The sequence below is a fragment of the Pleurodeles waltl genome, chromosome 7 (genome assembly GCF_031143425.1).
Source record: "Pleurodeles waltl isolate 20211129_DDA chromosome 7, aPleWal1.hap1.20221129, whole genome shotgun sequence".
In the NCBI taxonomy this organism is placed as follows: Eukaryota; Metazoa; Chordata; class Amphibia; order Caudata; family Salamandridae; genus Pleurodeles; species Pleurodeles waltl.
In genome coordinates, this window is record NC_090446.1 from 942,799,623 (window position 1) to 942,827,421 (window position 27,799).

The 27,799-nt window shown below is 42.7% G+C and overlaps 1 protein-coding gene across 3 annotated transcripts in view; it reads right to left on the reverse strand.

Annotated features, from left to right (window-relative positions):
* The window catches only part of RNF145 (ring finger protein 145), a 300,893-nt gene extending 277,726 nt beyond the window's left edge, over positions 1-23,167 (reverse strand). Inside the window, exon 1 of one of the 3 annotated variants that reach the window (XM_069199658.1) lies at positions 23,075-23,167. The gene's annotated coding sequence lies outside the window, so the exon portion shown is untranslated. Of the gene's footprint in view, positions 1-22,782; positions 22,842-22,925; positions 23,055-23,074 lie in introns of those variants that run through there. The other 2 variants (XM_069199659.1, XM_069199660.1) reach the window with 2 other exon arrangements.
* Positions 23,168-27,799: the final 4,632 nt, after the last annotated feature.

Below are 27,799 nucleotides of genomic sequence, written 5' to 3' on the forward strand. Positions count from 1 at the left end.
GTTGGCCGCAAGACGTGGTCTGCGCACAACCCCGCCCCGGCACCCAATCCCATGCTGAATGATGGTGCAGAGCCCTGAAGAGCAAAGGGTGCACTGACAACACTGAATTAATAGGCAAGACCTACTCTTAGTAGTTTGCATGACTCAGGCATGCTTCACAGACAATTGGGATTTTTGGGGAATTGCCCCAGCGATGGCTCAGAACCCTTCACCTATAGGCTTTTATTTCTCAAGGTGGGTATCCAGATTGAGGATCGAAACATGTTGGCATTAGAGGACACTGGGGTGTGGTGAGTCCTCATCTCTTCGATACCCCCCTGTCAGTTGTTCTTGAAGGTGGAAATAGTCTTCTTTTAATCCTACCCTGTGTGCCCTCACTAATAAAGGAGACATCCTGGGTACACAAAGACTTAGTATCGGGATCCCTATATTAAACCACAGAACACTTTATTCTGAGCTCTCTTTTCTCAAAAGATTTTTTTCGGTTTAAGATTAAGACTGCTAGGGTGGTATTATTTTAACAGGGTGGGGTGGACTGGCCGAGGCTGCAACATGCCACGATTATATGAGGGAGGCCTTTCTGTTCGTAAACAACTGCTGTTCTTGGAATAAAAGTAGGGAACAAGGTTAGTTAGAGCCTGGGACGCCCTAATTAGCTTTTGTGGATCTCATGTCTGCCTTAACCGAATGAGCTCCAAATTTACTATTATCCACACCTCCTTCTCTTATGACCTCTTCCACCCAACTTGCCAAAGTCTGGGGTGAGAGGGCTATATGAGGCAATCTGTAAGAAATCAGTAATTGAGCAACATTGTTTCTCAAACTTTCCGTTCTCCTATCATACGCTTTCAAACTTTTAACCACACAAAGTCTCTCACTCAATACAAAATAAGGGTATAATATAGATTTAGATCGAGATTTAATTCTCCTCCTAATGTAAAAAAAAAAAAAACTCTGGTTGATAGGCTATACTTGTAACGTCCAGAGCCCTTACATTTAAAGTCCTCCTGAAGACCACCAGATGAAGCAAAACTGTCAGTTTGTAAGAAATGTGTTTCAGTGATAGGGTCGAGTCAACTCACTAACACCTGTAATACCTGACCAACATCCCACAATGAGGACTCGCATACTATGCATAAACTTTTTGGGGAGTCTATTCTGCCCACGGACACACCATCCACTAAGCAATGGCCAGCTGATATCGCTGATCTATAGACATTCTTTATTCTATATGACAGTCCAGATCTAAACAACTCAGTCAAGTAATTAATCACATGGACTAATGGTTCCCAACCTGAGGTCCGGGAACCCCTGAGGGTTAGCAAAGCCTTCTCAGTGGGTCCGCGACGGCTTAGAAAATTAAATAATATTAACAAAGTAGGTCCCCAGCATTCAATAATGACTCATTGCAGGGATGCCCAGATTCCAATAATGATTCAGTGGGAGTTCCTGGCTTCCAGTAATGATCAGGTTCAGAAGCTCCTGTTCTATTAGAGGGTGATACTCTCCTTCTGGCCTTAAGATTACCCTTTGGAAACTCTATTCCCATTTTCATCAAAATTGGGAACCACGCTTGGGACCGCCAAATTGGGGTAACTATCACAGCAGTTTCACCGCAATTGCTAATTTGCAGAAGTACCCTCGGTATCATAGCATAAGGAGCTAAACCTCTCCAGTCCTGAAGAAAAGCATCTAATCCCCAAGCCTCCGGATCTGGTGTCCAATTGAAAAATTGTCAGCTGTGTGTTCAGCCTGTCCGCAAAGAGATCTACACTAAGAGAGCCCCATTTTTCCTGAATACTCAGAATTATCTCCCTGTTCAACCTCCAGTTACTCGCATCTTTGAAATTCCTGAAAGACCAATACGCCACACCATTGTTTGGACCAGCAATATGTTTCGCCACTACTGAAATTTCCTTGCTCAAATAAGATTACCAAAAGTCTTTTGCCAAGTCGGCTAGACCCTTTGAATGAGGTCCACCCATCTTGCTGACATACCTTACAGAGAGCACATTGTCCATACGGAGCATCAAACAACATTTCATCATTCCTTGGGTAATGTATTGCGACCGGCCAACAATTCTAAGCAACTGATGTGTAACTTCTCCTGAACTGTCCAAACTCCACCAGTGGATAAATTCCCACATCTTGCTCCCCATCCTTCTAAACTCGCATCTGACTATCACTATTTCAGGCTCCTCCTCAAAAACTGCCATGCCATGCCACGCTTCCACATTCTTGAGCCACCACCCCAACTCCTTTATGGATTCGTGATCTACAGATATCATCTGGAAGTATGACCAATTGGTTCTTAAACATATGGTTTTCAGTCTTTAAAGGGCCCGATAATACAATGGTCCCAGGAGTATTGCTTTAATCGTCGAGGATAACAGGCCCAGAATCCTTGCCAAAACCCTTAAATGTATCACCTTCGTCCACAACACCTTCCTCAACTCCTTTCGCAGCTTCTTTAGTTTTACCCTTGCAAACCTCAATTCTTCCTGGACAATGCCCACAACAAAACCCAGAAACTGAGGCCCTCATTATGACCGCTGAAGCCACTGCTGCCAACAGACCGCCAATGTTATGAGTTGCTGTGGATTTCTGCCCGTTTACAGGCGGAAATCCGACCCGGTCAGCCTGGTTGACAGAGGAAGAGAGGCGGTTCCACCGCCACACCAACAGGACTCCGCCCGCCTTCTTACAATGTGTAATACAGCACAGGTGTCCTGTATGGTGGTGCTAGCGGTGGAAGATGCCAGGACCCCTCCCCTCCTGGATGACCACAGGTAAGTCGATCGACCAAGGGGGGGGGGGGTGGATGATGTTGGGTGAATGCGTGTGTGTATGTGTGGCGGAACGGGTGTGAATGTGTATATGCATGTGTGCATGGAGGGTGTGTGTCCGAATGGAAGGGGAGGGAAAATCGGGGTGCGAGTGTGTTTGTATGCAGAGGGGGTATCGGTCTGCCTGTCTGAATGTGCGAATGGGGGGTGTCTGAGTGCTTGCTTGTGAGCGCGTGGGGGTGTCTGGATGTGTGCAGTTGGGGGTGTGTGTTGCATGTGTGCGGATGGGGGCGTGTGTGAATATGTGTGTGCGGATGGGGGCGTGTGTGAATGTATGCGTGCGGATGAGGGGGTGCATGTGTGCAAGTCTGCGAGTGAGTGGGGTTTATGCGTGCGAGTGAGTGGGGGTGTTTGTATGGAAGTGTGCAGATGTGGGGGTGTTTGTATAAAAGTATGCAGATGGGGGGTGAATGTATGCATGCGTGGAGGGGATGTGCATGAATGTGGAGGGAGTAGGGGTGTGAACAATTGTGTGGGGTGCGTATCTGTGAGTGCATGTCAGTGTGAAAGCGGGTGGGGTGTAAGTATGGATGTGTGTGGTTAGGTGAGGGTGGTGTTTGGAAGTGTGTGGGGGGATGTGTGCATGTGTGTGGACGTTTTGGGGTACGTGTGCCGGCAACAGGAATGGGTATCCAGTCGCCAGGTTCATTACCACCACGCTTTTTGTGGCGGGGCAACTGCCGCAAAAAGCCTGGTGGTATGAACTGGCAGGCAGAGCGGTGTTGTGGCCGTTTGCCTTCGGCCAAACGCCACAACTCATAATGCAGCGGTTTATCCCCCCAGGTCCGTGGCAGTAAGATTGCCACCGCTGGTGTCTTAAGACCGCCACACTCGTAGCGAGGGCCTGATTTTCCTGACTTGAGGTCAAAGACGATTTATAGTATGTAGTAAGACTACATCCTTGCACTGGTCCATTATTAGAATGTCATCTAGGCAGATTATTAGCCCCACTCTCCTTGCCCGTAGCCAAACTTCTACTGAAGTACTTTGGTAAAGCACAAGGTGCTGAGGAAAGGCTGAACAGGAGACTGTGGAATTGCCACAGCTTTCCCATTGATCTGAAGTGGAGATATCTCTGGTGAGATGATCAAATCGGTATAGTCAAATATGGGTCCTTGAGATCTAGTCTAGTTAGCCAGCCTCCTTTCCTTAACACCTCTTAACAGATACATTTCCTCCACCTTGAAATGGTGATACACCACCCACTCGTTCAAATCTTTTAGATTTATCACTAGTCGCATACCCTTATCCTTCTCGACCAGGAAAATGTTGCTGATGAAACCTAAACTACCATCTGTGACCTCCTGAATGGCCCTTTTTGCAAAGAATTCCTGTACCTCTTGAATCATGAACTTCAAATCTTTCTCTGAAAATGTTATCTCTCCAGGTGTATTTGTCTGAACCGGGATATCCATAAACTCCAGTTAGATTCCCCTGCAAGTCTCTAAAACCAAGGGATCTTCTATCACTACTTTCCAGTTCCCACAAAGCTGGGCAAACCTGACTCACGCCTTTACAGGGATATGTGAAAGGTATGTTAAAACACTTACATGTTGATATTCCTCTTTGTCTCCTATCTCCTCTGGAGAACCTGCCACAAAACTTTTGTCTCTGGGAGCAGAAACCTTCGTAAGATCCAGAGGATGTCTGGCTGACTCTAGCACATCCCTAAAAAATGGGATCTTGTGGTAGACTGTCCTCAGCCAGGGAACCAACTCCTCGTTTTCCCAGCCCTCCTGAAAACCCTATCCTGAAAAACTTTCTTAATGTCTTTTTAGGACTTTTGTATGGAGCTAAACACCAACATACTTAGCTGTGTCCTTAATGAAATCATCCCCGAAGAGGTGACCCCGAGAGGAAGGACCACCCCTCTTCCTTATTTGCCAATACAATCAATTTTGGATCGATCTTAAGGAGATTACTCTTCCTTCTTTCCTTAAATAGTGCGGTATTAGAATTGCACAATAGCCAAATGGTTCTCTGCACCTAAGCCCAGCAGACAAAGAAAAGATGACCTGGGTGTTGTCCGCATATGAATACAGGGTGAGTCCGAAGCGTTCCACCAAGTCCGCCAAAGGGCAGACATACATGTTAAAGAGCATGGGGCTAAGGGCTGATCCCTGTGGGACTCCTGAATTAAGTGAATGTGAGCCAGACATTACAATAGACGAGAAAACCTGAAAAGTGAAGTCTATCGGGAAGAGGGATAGCCATGTGAGCGCCGTATCTTGGAGGCCTGGTTGGATCAGGCCTAGTTGGAGGCCTATTTTGGGTCAGTTCAACAAGAATATCGTGAGACGCAGTATTGAAGGCTGTGCTGAGATCTAATAAAATCAGCACAGCTGTGCCGCCCATATCCAAGAGCTGCCTTAGATGTTCCGTGATTCCTAGAAGGGCAGATTTAATGCTGTGCCAGGCTCTGAAGCCTTACTAGGAGAGATAGCAAGCATCCTGGGTCTCACAAATGAGGTAAGCTAGGCGTTTACATGTTTTTCCAAAATCTTGTAGAAAATAGGTGGCAAAGAAATGGGCCTAAAATTGGACCAGTTGTTCCAGTCCAAGTAGGGCTTCTTTAATGGTATAGGATCTTCACTTGATAATCCAAAGAATGTGATCAAGATAATTAGTTGGAATGTGGCTGGTCTGGCCGCCTCACTGCTAGTCCGAGCACTGAGGGCTTCATAAACAGTGCTGATATTGTGGCCCTCATTCCAACCCTGGCGGACGGTGTAATGTGGGCAGTAAGACCACAAACAGGCTGGCGGTAATTACCGCCCCATTATGACATATGCCAAACCGTCAATGTATCACACCATCCGCCACAGCGGTAATGACCGCAAGGCTGGAGACAACGGTCTCCAGCCCTGTGGCCGTCACTAGTCCGCCTACGGGATCATGACCCTGCATACCACCATGGATTTCGTGGTTTTTGAACCGCCATAAAAACCATGGCGGTAGGCACTATCAGTGCCAGGGAAATAGTCCGGGGACGATCACCTTACCTGACTCGGTGCTCGTCCGGGAGGGAACAGAATCCATGGGGGCTTCTCCGCCGCCAGCACCCAGTCATCAGAACACCGCCACGCCGAATACTGGAACGTAATTCGGTGGGCGGTGTTCTGATGATGTGGCGGAGACGGAGGAGTAGCCTCCACTACACCGCCGACCGCCAGTATTGCTACTGGTGGCTCTCAGTCAAAAAAATGGTGGAGGGTCACCACCAGTCATAATCTGGTTTGCGGAAGACCGCCAAGACTGGCGGTATTCGATGCGGCGGGATCTCGGCGGTCTTTTAAAAACACCGCCGAGGTCGAAATGAGGACCTATGTGTTTTCAGGAAACCTGGTTGGTGGAGCCATTAGCCATACCTGGTTACACAATAACCCAGACCCCTGCACAAAAGAAAAACCTGTTCAAAAGACATATGGGAGGCCTTGCAACATATGTCAAACTAGATCTAATTGTCAAAGTGGTGTCCTGGGAGAAATCAACAATGATGGCCACATGATAACCATATATGGCTTAGCCTTTACCATGGAAACAAGGCCGGTATCAGTCATAAACTTGTATATAAATCCCCCTCGGGCAAAAAAAACAGGCAAAGGTCAAAGAAATCTTGTCGCTATTGAAGGAATTTTTATATGATCACCCCGATCATGAATATTTGATTGCAGAAGATTTTAACACCCGGTATCTTGGTCAGGAGGCGAGGATCCCCGGAGACTCAATAAGATCAGCCCTAGAAATCTTCTTTAAGGAATTAGAGTTGAGAACAACCAATTGCAGTGTCACAGTAGTGGGCACCCTTATTCCAACATTTAGGAATATCTCCACATTAGATTATGTGCAGATGTCTAAGCCATAAGGTGACCAATAGATCTGAAAGTGATCACAATCCCGTGGAAATAGTAATCGATCTTGGTGCAGTGAGACATCAGTCCTGCAAGGCTAGCGGAAAGCAACAAGTATCTAGCGTCTGCTCCTTGCCAAAACGAATCAAATCGGGCAAGGCATGCATGGCTAAATGCCATCAATAGAAGAAGACCAATGGCCCACTATAACTCAAAACCAGGGAAAGTTAGATCACAGATCAGTGGGAAAATATGATTAAGAACCTACACGCCTCATTTTGCAGCCCAGCACAGGTATGTGGGGAGAAAAAGGGGGAAAGTTGATAAGTTTTTAGTATCCAGGGAATATTTACATAGCAAAAGGAAATGCAGGCAAGCAGAAAGGCGATACAGGAGGAACACAACCCCTGCAGCAGAAGCTTTTAAAAGGCAGGCAAGGAAAGGGCGTAAGAAAACAGTATGGAAATTGAAGCAAAAGGACATCGAATACATGCACTGTTGCCACCAAGCAAAAGCAGAGCATTCTGGGACTATTTCAACTCTTTGCTATATGTCTCGGTAAATAAGGACAGTGTGATCTCTGCCTGTGATTGGGAAAACCATGTGGGAAAAACTTTAAGTGGACTCAGAGTGTGTAGATACCCATGACAACACTGGGCTGCAACATGACTTAGCTGGTCTAGACAGCACAGTGCCAATTGTCTCTGCTAAATCAGTCAAAGTAGTGCTTGGCAGGATCAGGCGCGATGGGGCCCAGGCCCGAATGGCCTTCCGGGGAGCATATTCAGAGAAGATCAAGGCTTTTGGGTTGAACCAGCGACCATTTTATCTAATGATTGTGTTTACCACTCTGCAGTCCTGAAGGCCTGAAAACGGTCAATATTGCACCCAATCTTTGAAAAAGGGGACATCACTCTACCCAGAAATTATATGCTGAAAGCCCCATTAGATGTGGACGGCAAGGCTTTTGCAAGGATACTGCTCCAAGAACTTGAAAACTGGATAACTGATATTATCATCATACCCAAATACCAGACTGGTTTCAGATCTTGCTCTTCTACCCTAGATAACGTTCTTGCTCTTTCATACCTGGGTCAGAAAGCATTGTAATTATCAGCTCAGCTGCTTTTTGCTTGTTTCATTGACTATGGTGTGGCTTTTGATGGTATTGTGCGCCACTCTCTAGAAAAGAACTGTCCGTCAGGGGGATACCTAGAAAGTTGCTAGCATCTATAATCGCACTATACTCTGATACATAGGTGCTAATCAAGATCTCAGACACACACGTAACCAAGAAAATCTGTACTAAGAAAGGCTTAAAGCAAGGCTGTGTCACCCCTCCCACTCTAATCTGTAAACCGCTGATCTGGACACGGAATTGCTCAAAGGAAACACATTTCCCCCGAAACTGGGGCAGTTGGTGCTTCCCATAATTCAATATCCTGATGACTTGGTCTTGTTTGCCCAGACCCGGACAGAGCTGAAAAGGGGCCTGGATATATTGCACAGCTATAATGAAAACAAATGCATTAAGTGCAAATGCAGCCAAAAACCAAGGACTTGTTTTTTGGCCGCCTAGCCAAAAAGCAACAAAGACACTGGAAACCAGGCCCAATAAAAATAGAGATGGAAGACAAATATCATTATCTCCGAAGCAGGATGTCAAATACGGGGAAGATTTCATGAGGCAGCTAAAGCAGAGAGAACTACCTATGCCCTAACAAAACTATACTGTTGGCTCAAATCATCGACATCAAAGGCAATTAGACGAGTCATTAAGGCAAAATTATTACCAGCAATCTCCTATGGGCACCTTGCATACCCCAACAGGCTTACAGCACTGCTGGAGAATCTTCAGGTGAGAGCATATAAAAGGATATTCCAGATCCCTAGATCAACAAGGCATGCAGGGACACAATTTCACATAGTAAGAATAGATATAAGATGTAAAATGGATATAATCAAGCTCCTCCACTGTGTTTGCAGGGCCAACACCAACAGTTTGAGGGGATCTCTGAAAGCAATCTTTAAAGATTAATCCAGTAGCTGAGCCATCTTCCTTAGGAGTGCTGAGGAACCCTTCAACTTGACTTCCTCCTATGCAGCAGACCCTATTGTAATTATGGCTCTGCTAAAAAAAAAAAAAAAAAAATACCATGAAAGACCTAGGTGAGCAAGCTTCAAGGGCACGAGATCTTGCTATAATAAGGAACATCAGCAGAGCTGAGGGTTTAGTTGAATCTTATGCAACCACAAATGGCCAGGAGTACATGAAAGCACCATTGGGTTTTCGCGCGTTCCAGAGCATTTTGAGAATTCAGCTTTTGACTGCTCTGTCTGGGATTACAGATGCACTTGGAAGACCTGGCAGGGCTGTTTGCAAGAATGTACCTTGTGTAAATACCACAATGAATCAATTACACATCTTTTATGTTGCTGTCCATGCTTGGCCTCAGAGAGATGTCAACTACTAACACCCCTATTCTTGAAATATGGCCTGAGAACATGCAAAAGAAGCATTAATATGCATATTTACTGCAGTGACCCCTATGGAACTGGCATGTTTTGGGAAATTCTTCTCCAGAGTGGGTAAGGCCTTACAGCTTGCACATGGCCAGCAAAGGGTGGGAACCAACAGGGGCAGTTGGGCCCAAAAAGAAACTTTACTGTCAAAATGGCTCCTAGAACGACGCTATTTTCTATCGTACCCATGACGCCACTGGTCTCTATGCTTTCTAAGGCTCATCACTAAATTCTACAAACTTCTTCTTCAAACACTGTCTTGAGTGGCACTGGTCCCTATGTTCCCTAAGGCTTATCTTTAAACTCTACCATCCTCTCCTCCATATTTTTTCTTATCTTGCTCCTACCTTGATGCTAACTACAGCTGATCTAGGAGGGCACTGGTCTCTGGGTTTTCAACGTTCTGGCTCTGCAGACACACCCGGGGTTCTAATTTTAAACTCAAAACTCTGTTTTATCCTGAGTAAGAGAATATACAAATTACTCATGATATTTTAATGCGGTCCAACTAACACTATGATTTATAATTTCATTGTACTACATGGTAAAGCGCAATGTGAAAATTGACTGATGCTGGCACGACACCACTCACAGGAGGCGAAAGATGGATGGGAATTTTATGTAGGCATTAGAATTTACAATCTTATCGCAAGGATGTGGAATTCCTATCACCCGACGCCCAGGACATATTGTTTGAGGTCAAGGGCAAAACGGTTTCATGTTTATTTTGTCCTTAGGTCAAGTAGGCCCAACCCCCTGCAGCACAAACCCTTTAGCTGGCAGTTTGAAGAGAAGTGAACTGTCTGTAGTTAAAGTAATAGGTGTCCATATGTTAATGCTGTTCAAACTTGCATTTATGGTTCATTAATGAAAAGACTTAATTATTAGAGTGCACGCTGTAAATACATTTTATGGTCAAACTGCACTACTGGCAGTGTTACAGTTAAAAAAAAAAAAGTGTACATATATGTTTGAAAAGTTTAACAATATGAGGCTAAGTATAATGCACCCTGGATGCTCTCTGATTAGATCCAAATGTTTGCAGAAGCTTGAAAGCAAGAGTTCGGAAAAAATGCAAGTAGGAAAAAAAATATTTTGCTATTACAAAATTTTGGGCGCTATTTCTTTGAAGCGTCATTTAGCACAATGTGTTGATGCATGCTAGTGTTTCTAAAAAATATTCCTAATGGAAAATCAGTGTAACTATTTTCAATGAGATTATGGAAAGCATGAAAATAAACAAGCACTGGCAAATCCAACTGATCCAACATTTTTGTGAGTCTTTTGGTTTCGTCAATGTGTGTCTTGTTTTGACACAGCTTTTGTAACCCTTTATTGTTGGGAGAGCTGAGAGGCCCTCACCATTGTAACAAACATTGGCAAAAAGCACACATTGCCACCAGTGGCCTAACCAAGGCCCAGCAGCCCCCCTCCAGGGGGCCCACCCACTCAGCACAGGTCCTGCACTTGGGGGGTCCCCTCCATGTTCTTTGCAGAGGGCACCACCTCCGGTTTCGTTATGTCACCGATTGCCACAGTAGTTCCAGGCACTGAACAAAACTGTGTGCAAATATGCTCCTTGTGGAGGAGCAGAATGCGATCACTCACAGTAAAGCCAGCCGATAGAGAGAGAAATAGAAGTTTAATAAAAACAAAATGTCTTTGTTAACTTAGACCTAATTAGGGACCCAATTCTTAAAGAAAGTCACAAAAGTGCACCCATTGTATATGTCTTTGAATTAGTGCCTTTCATGAATTCACAAGAACTTACAGAAGCAGATCAGGAAAATTTTGCTCCTACAAAGTATTTGTGAACTGTATTCTAGCACGAGTAAATGTGCATGTGTAGATTTGCTCATTTGAAAATTGAGCGTTTACAAGTTCACTTTCCCTCCAACCACTTTTTTCCTAACCCTGGAAGAACTTATACTTCTGCCATTGTCAGGAGTAAATTTCCAACCTTTCTCATTATGAGAAAAAATTAGAGAAGAGCTGGTGAAACTCCTTAAAATGTGAAAGTTTGTAGGTTTGCAGACACCAATGGCATTGCAGCCATGGAACTATTTCTTACTGCTTCCTCCAGCCCCAGCAGGTAGATCTGCGGAAAGGTGGCAAAATAAAGAAATCGCTATAGTGGGGATTTTGATTACAAGTATTCAAGCCCTACTATAGTAGTAGCCCTGGCATAATCAGAGGGGCTGTTATAGGAGCTCTTACGGAATGAAACTGCTGCCATAATTTGTTGCCGCACTACATGGCACCAAAGGGACAAGTAGATTTTTTACAGGACAAGTAGATTTAAGAAGCAACCTGTCCCATGGACAAGTAGATATTTTATTAAATTCCACACCCTTGTTAGTGATTTTAGAACTTTATGATAACATACTTGTGTAATATCTTGTGCTGGTGGGCTCCATAAGGAGGCCCGCACTGCATTGGTGGCTGTCAATATGGTGTTAGACACCACTATTTATACCATATCTTGAGTGCCTTGTAGTGCGCAACACATACAAAATACATCTAAAACTCATGATTACATATGTGCTTTATATGTGTTTTACTGTATATTTGTGCAACAATTTTAAGTAATCAAGCAATGAAGCTTTACCTACCTACCTAACTAGGGTTTCTTTAGTAATGGGGACCCAAAGCATGTTTATATGCTTTAGGCAGATGCCCCTCGCGTAAAGAGGAGGTTAAAAGTTCTGCATGAGGAGCACACTCAGTGAGCTTAATTTGGCCAGAGAAAAATTGTCTAACTGCCACATGTGCCATAATTTTATTTCACATGTGCCATAATTGTAGTAGTGTATGTTGATCCACACGTCCTCAGGATATTAAGTCAAAGCCAACTTTTCATTATAAAACAAGCAACTGGCAACCTTAATAGGCCTCATACTCATATTTCAAGTGACGAGCTGTTGACAGTGCCAGTGTTTGTCGGTGAGGGATCGTATGGTATCTCAAAACTGTAAATTGAATTTAATATTTTCAATCTTTATAAAGGGCATGGTTTATTTTATTTATTTTTTAACATATTTTTCACTAAGGAAACCTTCAGAATTCAGAAATACAGAGGAAATGTCAGAATGTAAAGGGGACTGCTTGTCAACACCCACTTTACTTTCCACAGCCATACGGTCCTCTAGTTGGAGCCCAGGGAAAAAAATGTATAAGCATCCAAGAGAAGTGCCATTCTATATAAACCTTCTGCCTCAGATGCCAGCTAAGTGAGTGCAGCAGAATGCCCCCCACCACCCCTGGTGCCTTTCTGTGCCATTCTTTGTGCTTTCAGGCAATGTGTCAAACACAAGATAAAACAAAAACAAACCTCCAAATTCTGCTGTTCATACCACAGGACCAATAGCACTGCTGCTCTGATTTTACAAGCAAGCTTGGTGATGAGCATCACAGCACAAGGGGGCAAGCAGCATAGGCGGGAGAACTGAAAAAGACACGCATTGGCATGGAGTACTGAATGAAAAAGAAAAATAAATTTTTAGGTCGAGCGCACAAGTGCTTTGACCTGTTAGTATTGTGGGCTTTTAACTATGCCCACCTCACTCCCATCACTTTAACTCGGTTGTGGGCTTGCAGATTTTTTTAAATCACTTTTTGTCATTGGTAATTGCTTTACGTTTGTCCCGCATTGGGGCTGTTTTGTTACCTACCACCTTGCAGACTGACACTGTTACATGGATAATTGCACGGTTGCCAATATGTTTGACTGAGCGTCTTCTTCCTCCTTTTGTCTCTCTCCTTCGCGCTCATGCTCATGGCACCCATGGCGCTTTGAATCAGCTCGCTTTTGTCAACTGTTTTAATTTTCACTTTCAATTTATGTGGCAAGAAAAGTCCAATTAGGAATTAACAACTCCAATAGCTTTAACTGGCGCAAATGCAAGAACGAATACATTGCAAATGCTTGTTTTCTCAGCATCATCACACGCCAAAACTAGAACGTTGTACTAGATAACCGAATACTGATTGAACACTGACAGAAGTTCTTGTCGCCTAGTTGACCCCTCTGTCATAGTGGCCGTATCCTTCTGCAAAAAATGAGGTCTGGAAAACTAGTCATCCATTTGCTTCCAAGGCATGTAAGAGGCACCTCCTAGGACACAAGTAAGTCAAGCAAGAGATTAAATGCCTTTGATAGTAGCTTGGTGGAAATTTCATATCCAGCTAATCAGCGCTCTATCCTGGGATAATCAATTATGTCTTATTTGAAAGACCCTATGGCAACAATTTATGCAACACCAGTCTATGTATCAGGCTTCCGCTGCCCCATTCCACCTTGTAAAGCTGGCAATGCGTGCTAACAGGGCCTGATGCGCAACAAGTTCAGTTACCAGTAACAGATACCAGTAAATACTCAGCAAGATCGCATCAAGCGATCTTGCTTCAATTGACGTGTTGGCTAATAGCAAGTAGCAATAACTTGACAAACCTGACCAAACCCATACTGGAAGCAGTGGCCGAAGTGCACGGCCCACCTCAGTTGCCAAGCGTAGCCACTCTCAGGTCACCTCCAGGGCTGGATCCTTTTCTGGATCCTTTTCTAGTTTCATCAAGCACTAGCATTCTTCATAAAGCTAGTGTGCTGCCAATTGTGACACATACCTCCCAACAGTCTTTGGTCCTGTTCGCTTTTCATCTATAGCAACACAGACATCATGCAGGCTCTGGAGACCCAAACTACTGACGTGAAAGGTTCACATGTATTCAATCCTCATACAAACCAGGGGCGCTTGGAGGTCACTGAACGCAATACCCTAAAGCATCTTCTCATAAACTGGTCTATTGGAGGCTTCAATTTAGGAGCTGGAAGACAAAGTGAATACACCAAGTCATATATCGCCAGGTGTTGAGGAAATATCTCCACAAGAAGCTCTAGAAGCCCCTCTTCCATTAAAGTACTCTGCAAGTTTGTATATTGAGGAGCAGACTCAAATGAGTTGCACGGGAACAGCGGTTCACTCTAAGTGCCTTCTTTCGAACAGCACAATCAAACCTAACCATCTTTTTGATCATATGCATCGCACCCCGCAATGGTGGGATAGCCTAATAACTCTGCAATCTTCCATCAAGGTTTTGAACTTCCAGTCAGACAAGCTAGAGGAGCAGCTAGAGACAATGAATTTAATAACCACAAACATTACTGGTATAAGTAAAAAAAAATGGATTCATTAACAGCAGCAATCACAAGAGTACAAGCTGCTTACGCTCAAATTCCTGAGCAATGTTCATGTGACTTAATTATAGACAAGTTATACTCTGTTCCAGATCTCCTAACAAGTATACTAATACACACAGAGCCATAAAGTACAATTTATAATAACATGAAATGTCAAACTGATACGTCTTACTGCACTCAGCGAAGTGACAACCCACTGAAAGATGAACAAGGTAAACGTTTATCTTCCCTCGATCGGGGGGGACTTGGCCGGTTATCATCTGGTTGAATCAAAACCTGATCCCATTGATGATGAAGCTAAAACCACTCTCTAAATGTATTCAAGAAACAATGCAAGCACACTAGTAAAGGGAGAAAAAAGCAGATATAACTTTATGGGGAAAATCAGGAAATATTTACCCAATATTAACCAAGATAGCTACAAGGAGTAGACTAGACATGCAAGTTTCCAGCAACACTCTGGCCCCTTCTCCATCTTTAATTGCAGCAGCAAACCCAGCTGTCTCTTTTCAACCCTCTGACAGTATTATAGACAGTATAGCTGATGTGAAAGTATCCAGTGAATCTGGATGCCACTGAAGCTTCAATGGCAGTTGTCAGCTCTGCCATCTTGTTCTGGTGGAAATACTGAAAGGCAATGTAAAACAGAACTATAAAGGGGCTTGGTAGAGAAAAAAGGTCTTTCTAGTTCTTTCGTAGCCAAATTCAACCTCCCTCAGCTCAGGCCAATGGTATACCACATTTCAAAACCAGTAACTCTGGTTCCGATAATGCTCACAACACATTGGTGACAATTAATGCAAGTCCACTGGGCTGACTTGTTACTGCAATCACTTCTAGAACATCAGGTCTGAATTTAAAACCATCTAATGAGTCTTCCACTCAGGCAGGACTAACCGTTGTGAAGCTGTTGGCAGGTGCAAGCTACGTAGACTTTCAATCAGGCCTGATTCATCCATTGTTCCCTGGTAACCAGACCACACTGTACAAAACGAGTGTCATGGAGGTTAACGACCAGCAGGTATGCCATGCGAGTGGAAACGAAAGCGAATCTAAACTGTTTCAGCGACATTTCCCTCACAAGGTCCCCATGATGTGCTAAATCGAGGTAATGTACTAAGACGTCTACAAGAGATTCCAGCACTTAAAAAGTTAATATCAGCAGACCTAACAGCGGTGGAATTCATGCCCTTGATCACTAATAATCTATCAGAACGTACACTAATCACAAGGACATCTATTGAAATAGTGGATTTGATTATGTCCTTCTCTACAATTTTTGAAAGCTGGGGGACAGTATTAGTTAGACCCAAGACTTTAAGATATCCCCTTCTGCTTTCACCACAAAAAATGCACCGGCAGCTCCATTTAAGCTACCTAAATCAGTTTTAAGGGGTGCCAGAGGTCTATCTCCCAAACTACTGGATATTAATAACGTCAGGCCAGCTATTCCAACACCAAGAGGCTTTTAATGGGATTGGCTCCCACAGGTCATAAATGCCCCCCAAAATGCATGAGTAGAGACCTTAAGAGACTCCAGCCAGAACGAAAAGTCCTTACGTTTACTGTTATGGAATATAGGTGGCACTAAATCGCTGCTGCTAAGTGGTACTCCTTCGGAAAGTTGGAATCACTTGGATGTCATCGTTCTTCAAGAAAAGTGGTCCCAACATGATCTGCCATTAACTGGGTCTGTGTCTTATTATAGAAGAGCAGTTAAGAATAAGTGACTAGGTAGGCCAAGCAGACGCTTGGCTGTATACTTTACTTCAAAACGTAAGAATTGACATTGAAGGGTTTCCACAAGTAGACCCAGATATCCAGATAATAAATCTAACTAACTGGGCTTTGCAAGCCAGAACCCCTGTTGTTGGTTAATCTCTATATCCACCCTTCTGCATCTCGGGAGAGGGCCACAATAGAAAACCTATTGACCATTGTTACTGAGCATTGTCAGGTCTCCCCAGACTGGGGCATAATACTGACTTTAACGTAAACCTCCACCAGGTTGTAGAGGATGATGAATCACTTACTTTGATCATTTGTGCTGGAATATCCCGATTCAGATGACACTAAATGGCACTCGTCATGATCGATTGGGTGTGCACCTACTAACGTTATTAGAATACTTAAAAATGCGTGTACTAAATGGAAGATACCCAGGAGATCCCCTCCTCACCAAATTATATATATTATGGTCCCAAGTCATTATCACAGTAGTAACTTTACCATTAATACCCTTGGTATAGCAATTTGTAATAAAATATAGTTCATCTAGTGATCATACGTCTCAAATGTTACAACTGGGATCTATCCCATCTCATATTCAAGCTCTACCTCAATTAGGAACCATTGGATCAATGAACTTAAAGCGACTGCAATGAGCTTCAGAAACAAATGGGGAAGTTGCCATGACTGCCAAATTGATACTGACAATAAGTTTTAATACCAGCCCAGACATAATTAAGGCCTGGGAGAGTCTTGGGAAGAATCTATTAGTAAGTTATACCAAGCAAATCACTACCTGCCCCATCACTAAACTGGATCCCACCGGCAGAGTGCACCTTTTGAAACAATGCAGATTGCTGAAGAAAGAGAAAAGCGTGCTGGCAATGTGTCTGAAAGCTTTCCCAGGCAATCACTCTCTCTGGGAACTCTTAAAAAAGGCCAAGAAGGATGATGCAAATTGAGTCCAGAAGAAAAAAAAAAAACTAACACAAAGATCTCTTCTGGTCAAAATTAATATATGCTGCAAAACAGATGACCCCCAAGCACTTCTGGGAAATGGTTAACAGCCTAGCTCTCAGAGGAAATCCAGTCAACAACTTGAGTGTAACTGAGACTTCCTGGGTGAAACATCCTGCAGTAGTGTTTTTGACAAACCTACAAATAAGTAACCTTGTTGAACAGATAAGGGGAATAGTAATATCTCAAACACAACACTGTCAAGGTCCACTTGTGATAGAGAAGAATTTCACAAATGCAGAAATTGGCAGTGTCCTGATGAAAGTTCGTCAAGATAGGGCCCCAGGCCAAAATGGCTTACTGCAAGCCATTTTCAAGGAAAATGTCGTATTTTAGTCAGGAGTTTGAAGATATTTATGCTGAGGAATTAGATCAATATGCGCTATTCCAGAGTCCTGGCATGGTTCTATAATTAATCCAAACTATAAGGGAGGGAACAGAGCCAACCCCGCTAACTATACGCTTATAGCCCTCCTTGACGTGGAGGCAAAGTATTTTCTTGCAGATTTGATTGATTGGTCCGACAGTAACAGCACCGTCCCATTTAATCAGAGGGATTTAGGGAAGGAGTGGAACAACAACTAATATTCTTGTGAGATCCTTTCTTGAAGAGCAATGTCGACGACTGAAGAAGAATCTTTACCTAGCAATTCTTGAATTCAAAGCCGCATTTGAGCGGGTCAACAGGCAATTGCTTTGGAGCAAGTTAAAGCAATGGGGCACAAAAAACTCATGGAAAATTCACATATTCTGGTTTGAAACAAGGGTGTGTACTGGCACCACACCTATTTCATCTTTTTATGGCGGACCGTTCTCTAATTCTGAACAATGTGAACTCACACCTGCCACGTTTGGGATCTCTCTCTCTCTTACCAGCTTACTCTATGCCGGCGATTTAGTGTTGTTTAGCCACACTAAGGTAGGATTGCAATGGTCCCTAAATTCATTGCCCGCTTACATGACCTTAAACCAACAAGAGATCAACGTTGCTAAATCTAAGGTTATGCTAGTCAGCCCTCACCGGTCATTCTCTATTAACCTGGCCCAGACCAATTTACCACTAGACATTGTGTCACACTATAAATACCTCTTATATACTTGGATGCCCGGGGTTCATTTGTACAGCAGAAATATTACATCAAGAATAAGGCAGCATCACTGATTCACCACTTTTTTTTTATTTTAGCCAGGCAGCTTGGTAGTCCTTCCTTTCATCTGTTGCTAACAATGATTTCTTCAAAATTACTGCCAACACTCACTCACGCCGTTACTGCGACCAACGGCTTGTATGCTGCTCTAATAGACAAAATCCAACTGAAGGTTTTTAGGTGTGTTTTTAATCTGCCAAGTACAACCTCACCAGCACAACTTTGATTAGAATTTGGGCTAATAGGGCAAGATTTAGCAATAAAAGTTGCTGCGGTCAAAACATAGTATAAAATCAGTCAAGCTGGTGAACAACTAATTATGGCCCTTTGGAAAGCGCTTCAGCATGACCGAAAGTCTCCCCTTAGCAAATACTTGTAGTTAGCCATTAATCAACTGGGTCTGCAAGAATTGTGGGATGTTGGCCCAGAGTACGGTTCCTTTAAAAAGTAGTGTGAATAAAGCAGTAAAATGTTTATCATTCCTGGAAGATAAAGTTAAATTTAGTGGTCCATCACATGCATGATGCTAATAAACCAATATACCATCTGTCTCCAGCATCTTATCTCTTAATTCTGTTTCCTGCACGAATGAAACGCACTTTAATGCATCTGTAGTTAGGTAATATTCAAACAAGGGCTAACACTCCATTGTGGAGAAGTCCCATCTAACAGACCAGTAGACATTCTGGCTGGCATAAGGAAGACTTGACTGGCATAAGGAAGAATCAATTCAAATAGTCTGTATCTGGTCCGGTCTGCAAGAACTCCATCAAACATTTTTGAAAATGAGTTTCAAAGAACGTGCTATTCGGACTTGTAGAGCTGCTATCATAGCCTGTCTAAACCCGCAGGATCCACAGCTAAACTGCAAATTTGTGAGATTCATGACCATTGCTCTGTTATAAAACCGCTGAATGTAGTTTAATAAAGAAGGAAAATATGTTAACCACTTTCCTAAGCATAGGTTTATAACACTGTAGGCAGTATGTGTATTTGAGTATTGAACCTACTAGGGAAAACTAATATTTAAAATCTTAAATCAAGTGGCCTGCCCATATAGTAATGGTATAATTTGGCTTCTTTTCTTTAATATTGTATTATAGATATTTAATAAGATTTTTGGCACCCGCACTTTATAATGCACTTCTCTGTTGTGACAAATAATTAGAATGGACACAGTCACTAGGCTTGGAGTCTTTTTTTTTTTTTTAACTGATTTTATTCTTAAACCTGTGATCGATGTTTTGACATATGGATTAGTATAAAACCTCCTAGATAATTAATTTCTTTCTTCTCAATTAAGGTCATTAAGAGGTTAGGACCATAGGCACTGTATTATTACAGCTGTTTTTTATATTATCGTATTAATAGGAAGGAATATTATTTTTATATTGTTATAATGGATTTTAAGTAATAATGTTTGATTGTCTAAATTGTTATGGTTCAAATAACTAAAACAATAAATAAATATATTATTTCCCTAAAGTAAGCTGTGGAATGGTACAACTAAGCCAATCAAAAAGATCGTACAGATGCTAAGCTCCAGGGGAGGGACAAACACAAGAAGAGGAAGGAAAGCAATCAAATAAGAAGCAAGCAAATTAGAGTAACAATAATGCCAAGCAATGGTAAGCAATGGGCAGGCTGTAACCCTAATGGAAGTTCACAATAGGTCTTTCACAACCAGACAGCTCACATGGTTTGTTAGACTAGCAATTGTTCACTGCACTCAATGGGATCTTTATACATCTTCTTTTCCTACATATTGAAATATAAACTATACTGCCTAGACTTTCAAAGGGAGTCTTAGAATTGTATTGCGCCTCTTTTACAAAGCAACTGGCTGTGGTAACCCAATAGAAACCCCACTTGCCCCAATTATTCCACAGCAGAATATGAGTGACTGGAAACAGCGAGTGCTGCCTTTCGGACATGCCTATGACGGCTTGAAGGCTTCCTTATACAGGTGTAATTTTTATCAGGGGAGAGCAGGAAGAACACCTATTCAATTCTGGAATGGTTCATTTCATACCCTACATCTCAAAACAATAGCCTTCCTTTCCAGAGTGAGCACACCATCTTGTTTGTGTTGCTTTTCCAGGTTCCCCTTTAAGGGCTAGAGTTATTCGACTCACCTCTGGTGACTAGATGTATCCAACCAACTGCCACCATTGCCCATTCTCCTTACAGGGCTACTCCACAATTGTCTTGCATCCCTTTCACCCATGAAGAGGCCTCGAGCTGCTTAAGGGCCTAGCAAGCAACCAACAGGACATTTAAAATCATGTCCTTTGGTTAATAAGAGTTTCTGCAAGCAAGATTCATTTTGAGTATTCCTGCATTTTAGCACATAGCGTGTACATTGAGAAAGTTCCTATTTTTACACAACTTTTCGCACTCCTTTGCAAACTGGGAAAATTAATCTGCAGGGTTCTGCAGTTAAACCTACTTCAAGAGACTTGGTCCACAAAAAGTTGAAACTACTACCTACTGTTTGAGTCGGCAAATCAAAGTCTCAGGTTGCATTTTTTCTACATTTAGTTTTGTAACGGTTTAGGTTATTTTAACTGTGATAATAGGTTGTATTTTCCGCTGACGTCTTCCTCTGGTTATACTGGCACTTAAATTCTCCTGGTTACTCTGCCTTCTCTTTTGCACTCAACATTAGAAAACAAAAGTCAAGAGGATCCTGACTGGTACCTAACTAATGACTTTCATTATATGTTTTTCATGAAGTAATTTACTGCCAACATGTTACAAAGGGAGGCCTTGAAACATTTCTCAAAAAGTACAATCACTTCCAAAATTCTAAAAATAAAACTGTACTATGCTCTCCGAAAAAGTTAACAGAAGCACTGCAACTACTTGACTGAATTCCTTCCCCGCCGCTAGTGCCAGCCCCTATACTGCCAGAAATGTTTCAACAAACCTATTGCTAATTCTATTATAGAAGAATAAGGTTAGCCTCATTACATTAAGATGCTAACACACAGAGGTCAAGAAACGAGCCTCGAGTGCTAACCTACTATAAAGGATTCAAATGTGGTCTGCAGGCACAAGCCAAACATACAGTTGGCAAATGTGACTGCAATACAATTTTTTTTTTCAGGAATAATCCACCCCAAAATACACTTAATTTTCACTACAGAAACTTCATGTGGCTACTGCACAATTTAAGTAGTACAAGTCCCTCCCAGGTCTCATACCCAGCAGTAATTAAAAACCCAGTTTGAAACGGGTCCTCATTGCGCCAAGTACTGAAGGCCTTAACTTTACTGGAAAAAAATATTTCTCAACAATAACGATTAGAAAACATAAAAACAACCTACGTCTCCTATGCAGTCATTGCTGAAAATTTGCATTTTTATATAACAAGAAATTTAAATGCTTATAAGTAAAAGGGTACATTGTGTGAGAAGTATATGTAGATGGCGGATTTTATAAAGAAGTGGGGAAAAAATGTAATATCTAAGAAAGAGGCTGCAGAGGAACATTTTGTTGAGGGAAGAACAGGAGTTATTGAGACACTCCAAAGACTCCTATCCTACATCAGACCTCAGTAACTATTGATTCATGATATCATATTTTTAGAATTGAAACATTTTAATTTCTAACTATACAAAACATAACCATTTGTGTAACACTTATCTGACATCGCTAAAAAGCATTCACGAAGCAATAAATCTCGTTTGTTTTAAGCACATGACTGTTGCCTAGTCATAGTGACAAGTTTTAAGCAATCAGAGAAAGCTCACGGAGAGGCACCAAAACACTGGTCAGATGGAAAGAGTCAGAAGCACCGCACTTTAGTTTACGTGTTTTAAATCACACCATTAATTGCACAGAGAGGCCATGCCTCTCGGGTTATTATTCCTAGTTAGGCTTATTTGATAACGCCGCTTTAAGAGATTTCACCCTCATCCTTTTTATTCCCACTTGAACCCAGGGTTCCTGTACCTAAAGCAAGGCAGAGGGTCTGTCATCGAAATGTTCTTAGCAGACCTGGGAGGGTTCTTACAGTCAAGCGCCTGGGAGAGGTTGTCCATCGCCTGCAGCGATGGCTTTACAGGCAGCACCAAGAGCCTGATTGGGACGTGGGAGATCGTTTGGTCTGAAAAAGGGGTTCATAATCCAACAATGGGAAGCAGGAACTATTTACACAGCCTGGGCTGGGATTGGAAGGTTCGAAAGTTTGTCAGATTCTCTGCAGACTGTAGCACGTGACCTAAAGGGTGCGTTTAAAAACAGACGGGGGTCCGACTGCCTAATACGGGCGAGAGATTTTAAAGAATGTGGGTAATGATGGTGGGCGTAAAGCAGCCAGTCTCAGAGGGATGTGATGAGCGGTGTACCCAATTTAAGCAAGCAATGCGCTGCAGTTAGAAACAGCCACGGGGGCTGTGGACAGGGGGGCTCTGAACTGCCATATGGGGGATGGCGCAGACAGCAAAAGGGAAGGAGATAATTCTCACATGGATTAAGCGACCCCACGCACTCATCCTTTCTTGTTTAAATTGCACCTTCGTGCCCCTTCTTCGTGCCCTGAGAGACCGTCCCGCCCCCAACCCAAAATACTCCTTGCTGCCCCTCCCTCATTAGAAATACCTAACCTCACCGGATATATAATAAACCGCTTCTTCTCCAAGCACTTCTACAACACGCTCCCCTAGCCGCGTCCTCACTCCGCTTACAACCACCACCCACGTTTTTTAACACACGAACCCGTTAATTTATGCCCCCCAAATATTTGAGAACCAGACTCACAACAATCCGCTTGGGCCTTCGTGCCGCGCATGCGTAGCACCGACACACCACACAGGCAGTGACGCGACCCTTAAACATAGACAACGGACGAAATAAAATGTGACAGCTCTCATTTGAGCGCTTCAGTGAACAACCGGAGCGCTAACTTTGCACGTAGTATGCTCACACTGATGGCCATGTTGTTCGGCAGAATATCTCTTCAGGAGTCTTTACTGTTAACCAGGGAGCATTGTTTTAAGAAGTCTCTCTGTTTGAGGCGCGTAGTATTTCTTCCACAATATACAAACATTTTATAGGTTTTATCGTATTGAAAATAATTGACTTGCACAGCCATGGTTCTCTTACAAACACACACCACAAAAGAAGTTCGTTTGAGCCTATCTACTGCCTATTTTATTAATATTAAATGTATATGCCAAAACTTGAGCACACCAAAGGTTTAGAGAACCAGCTTTGGCAATGCAAAATCTAATGGCTTTGTCAATGTTTTGTTTTTACATGTGGAACAGCAAGTTGAGCAGCTGTGCAACATGGCTTAAAATAAACAATGAACAACAAAAGTGCAAAATGAAGTGTGTTTTAAAATAAAAAAAATCAGATAATTTACCCTTTAACTTCTCAAGTGAGATAATCACTGAGCATGCGCAACTTAGCCGCAGGACCCCTTGTCACTGAGCCTACACTGTTTACACCAGTTTCTTTGGATCTGAGCATGTGCAGTATGCAGAAGTAGGTGTCTTTTATAAACAAGTTTTAAATTTCTAAATGTAGAATTATGGCCACAGCTGTCGACTGGGGAAGCAGATTCGAGTCCCGCTTTGAGCTCCACAGCATGTGATTCTGGGCTACTCAATCTCTCCTCGCCTAAAAAAAAGGCTGTGAGCCTAGGGAAGAGGTCAGAGGAGTAGGGGACAAGCAGGTGTGCTGACGCATGCTAATAAGAAAGAAGTTCCACCAAAGCAGATGAAAACAGTCCTTGGGCCACGGGATACTGATAAGAAAAAAAAAAACAAGAGGAGGAACGGGAAATAGTATGCTACAACCAATAGAAAGGGAGAAAAATTAAGTAGCAAGCGCACAAACCAATGACAAGCATTTACAATGCAACGGGTCTCGTGTTTGCTCATGTTAGAGCTGATCGCGTTGTAAACTCCTAACCCGACTTTTCACCTATCGGCAAAAGTGCATTTATGTACATAACCCGAAAAAGTGAAATTAACTATGTAAAGCGCTCGACTTCTGCCAAGCGAGATCGCACTCGTAAATTAGAGAAAAAGAAGTCCACGAGCCCGATGGAAAACAGCGAGCCTCGCACGTTTTCTGTACTTGGTCGCTGCGCTCGAGGAGGGCTAGCCACCGGAAAAGGCATGACGTCTGCGTGCCTTTGACTAATGAAAGCAAGCAGATTTTATTAGGCAAGCCCACAAACCAATAAAAAACACTGACGTGAGGTTGACAGGGCTCCGAGCCCTTTTCTAAATACTAAAGCGTCTCGCTGCGATACGCATGCGCGAGCCTAAAAAACAAGGGTGGGATGTAAGCCCCTTTTAAGATTTATATAAAAGCAAAAGATACCATAAGCACAGAGCAAGCGTTGTGCAGGTAACACCTAAAAACAGGGGAGATAACCATATCCAGATTTTGGTTTTATATAGCACTACCCAAACACAGGAAGGATAACATAGTGCTTTGAAAAGGATGCTGAAAACTGTTGTAAAAGAAGATAAGACTCAGTAGTCAAAGTGTATTACAACTAAAAGTATGGGGACTGTGCTCTCTACTGGAATGGGGTGGGGGAGAGTAAGTAAGGGTGGGGGGTCAAAGGTTAATGTGGTGTGTGTGTGTGTGTGTGTTACGGTCCCAGCCCATGAGAGAAAGCACTATGAATATTTAAGCAATTATTTTAAACTTGAATTACACACATTATAAGATAGGTGATCACAAAATTAGTAAAAACAGGTATAAGATTAAAAAAAATGCTTTTAAGATATAGATTTTAGTAATATGCAGTCAGACTGTACTTAGTGCAAACATTTTTTATGTGTCCATTAAAAGCATACACTCTACAGCTTAGCCCCTAAAATCTCTCAAAAACAATTAATTTTTGTCATTAGGAAGCTTCAAGTGAACCTGTCAATTAATGCGAATGTAGGCTTCCAAGCAGCCTTTACATTTACAGTTTAACTAATTGCACATATTTACATTTCTATGAGGCAGCAGGAACCCTGGCAAGGCGTCTTGTTTCTTATTTAGCTGTCTGTCCCTCTGTGGGCTTAACAGTACAGGAGACTCCCATCCTTCCATTTCAGGTGGGGCATCTCAATTGTTGGAATAAACCGTTCCAGGAACAGATGTCTTTTAACAGAAAGTAGGGGAACTGTTTTTGTTTTATTAAAAAAAGTATGGGCACTTCATGCCTCACAGATCCAACATAAACCAGCATGAAAGTAGCACCAGGATTGGTGGGAACAGCCTCTCTCAGTGCTTCCAAGAGCACTGGAGGCTTGGGCTTTCCCTAACCCGGCTGTCTTAAGACAGCTGGGTTAGAGAAGTTCAAAGTGCGCATGTCTGGCTGGCAGTCACAAGATGTCTGTCCAAAGGGACATGCACACTTTAAACAAGTGCATAGGCAGTCCACCCTCCACTCTGCTGTGGCACTTAGGTAGTCCTGCCTCGTCCTGACACTCGGTTCAGGACAGAGGATGAAAAATAAAATGGTGATAAATTGACTTTATCACCATTTTATTTTTCATCTCTGGGCAGTGCCTGGGGGCATTTTTCTCAGTGGGGCTACGTTCCTCCGCTCTAACGGAGGGGCACCCCTGCTTATTTCAACATTAGTATGTTTATGCAATCATTAAACTATAAAATGAAATATATAATGATATTCACTGACCTAGATGAGGGTGGAATAATCCTCAGCTCATTTTATTTTGCAACCATTTTTTATTATTTTATTTTAAGCAAGCTAAAATCTCAAATGAATCAAGACATTATGAATATTATAAACCATATACTAACCAGTATTGAGATATTGTACATGATATAAAATAATCAGAGTGGAACATACATTTTTGGCATCTGATTGTTAATGTACAGTACAAATCTATCTATCTGAAACATTACAAATCTATCACAAAATTATCCTAAAGCTCAACATACAAGGTAAGTCACAATCCTCTCCAGCCTCCAAGTATAATTTTTTTCATGTCAATCTTATTCTTGTCATCCTCTCTGTCCCTCTTTTGCCCTTTAGTGTCTTAGGGCCTGATTTAGATCTTAATAGGAGTGCTGTCCCACCGTGATGGTGGTCCCAAGTACTCCATCAAGCCAACGGACGTCCGACAGCCATATTTAGATCTATGGCGGCTGAAACTCCGTCTGCATTGACAGAGTGGAGTCCGCCGTGTAAGTGGTCTACTGCTGCCAATGCAGCAGACTTCAATGCTGGCTAACAGTACCACATCACCGTCAGGGTGTCAGGATGTCTTCAAGCATATTTAGGTTTCACAGCTGTGCTGGTGTTGTTCTGAGTGCAGATACCAGATGGCAGGAGTCCGTCGCGGGACCTGCTCAACATTGTATAATAGGTGTGGCTATTGGATGGATGGTAGCAGCACACACCTCATGTATATTGGCCAATTTCTGAACACCTGGACACCAGACTATAAAACACACTCCATTTCAGACCATCATCCTTTGCCATTTCACTGTAGAACACCATTTTGCTGCTGAATTTGCCACTCAGAAGTCAGGTTTTTCTCCCTCTGTTCATTTTTCATTTCGTTCTTTTTGAAAGTTGTATATCAACTTGTGGGCCCCTATTTAATTTATTTCTAGTTTCTCACTATGTCAGGGAGGAGGAATCCACGTTTTACAAAGGGAGAATTGTCAGTCATGGTGGATGAAATCATCAAAGCAGAGCCACAATTGTTTGGAGCCCAAGTACAAAACACAATCATGTCTCAGAAAAGGCAAATGTGGGCCAGAATAGTTGACAGAGTGAATGCTATAACAAACAACCTACGCGCACAGGGGGAAATTAGGAAGAGGTGGAATGACCTGAGGGGAGAGCGTGTGCCTTGGACTCCAAGCGTCACCTGGAGGCCCAGAGGGCTATTGGTGGTTCTCCCAGCCCCCCATTACAACATTTTCCCTGGGAGGAGAAGGTTTTGCAGATCCTACATCCTGAAGGCTTGACAGGAATCCCTGGTGGAGTGGAGACTGGTAAGTTACACTCCTCAATGTCCTCAATGACTCTAGAGATAGAAATGTAGTATTTGCTCTTAAGGTAAAATTCACAAATCTAATTTCATCATCAAAGTAGTAGCAGTATGGTACTATCTCTCGTTTCACTACTGGGCAATATGTGTGGACAATATATGTGTTGTTCTTCATTGAGCATGTTTTGAATTTGCGTGTTAGTTTATTTGTTTGAATGTATTTTGTCCTACTTCAGTTAGCAGGTTCCAAACTCCATCTATTAGAACATAAAGGTATGGTGATTGTGTTTCTTTAGCTATCAACATATTTCACAAATGGTATTCTTTTGTATATGTGTGTGTACATCCACACAGCATATATTTCAATAGGAATATACAAATACAATTTTTCAAAGTGTTGGTAATGCTAAGTTGAAATAACTACAACTACCATGATGCCTTGTTTCTGAATCGGGAAACAGGTTTGCACTGTGACATTTCTCATCCTCTTTTTTCGAACATA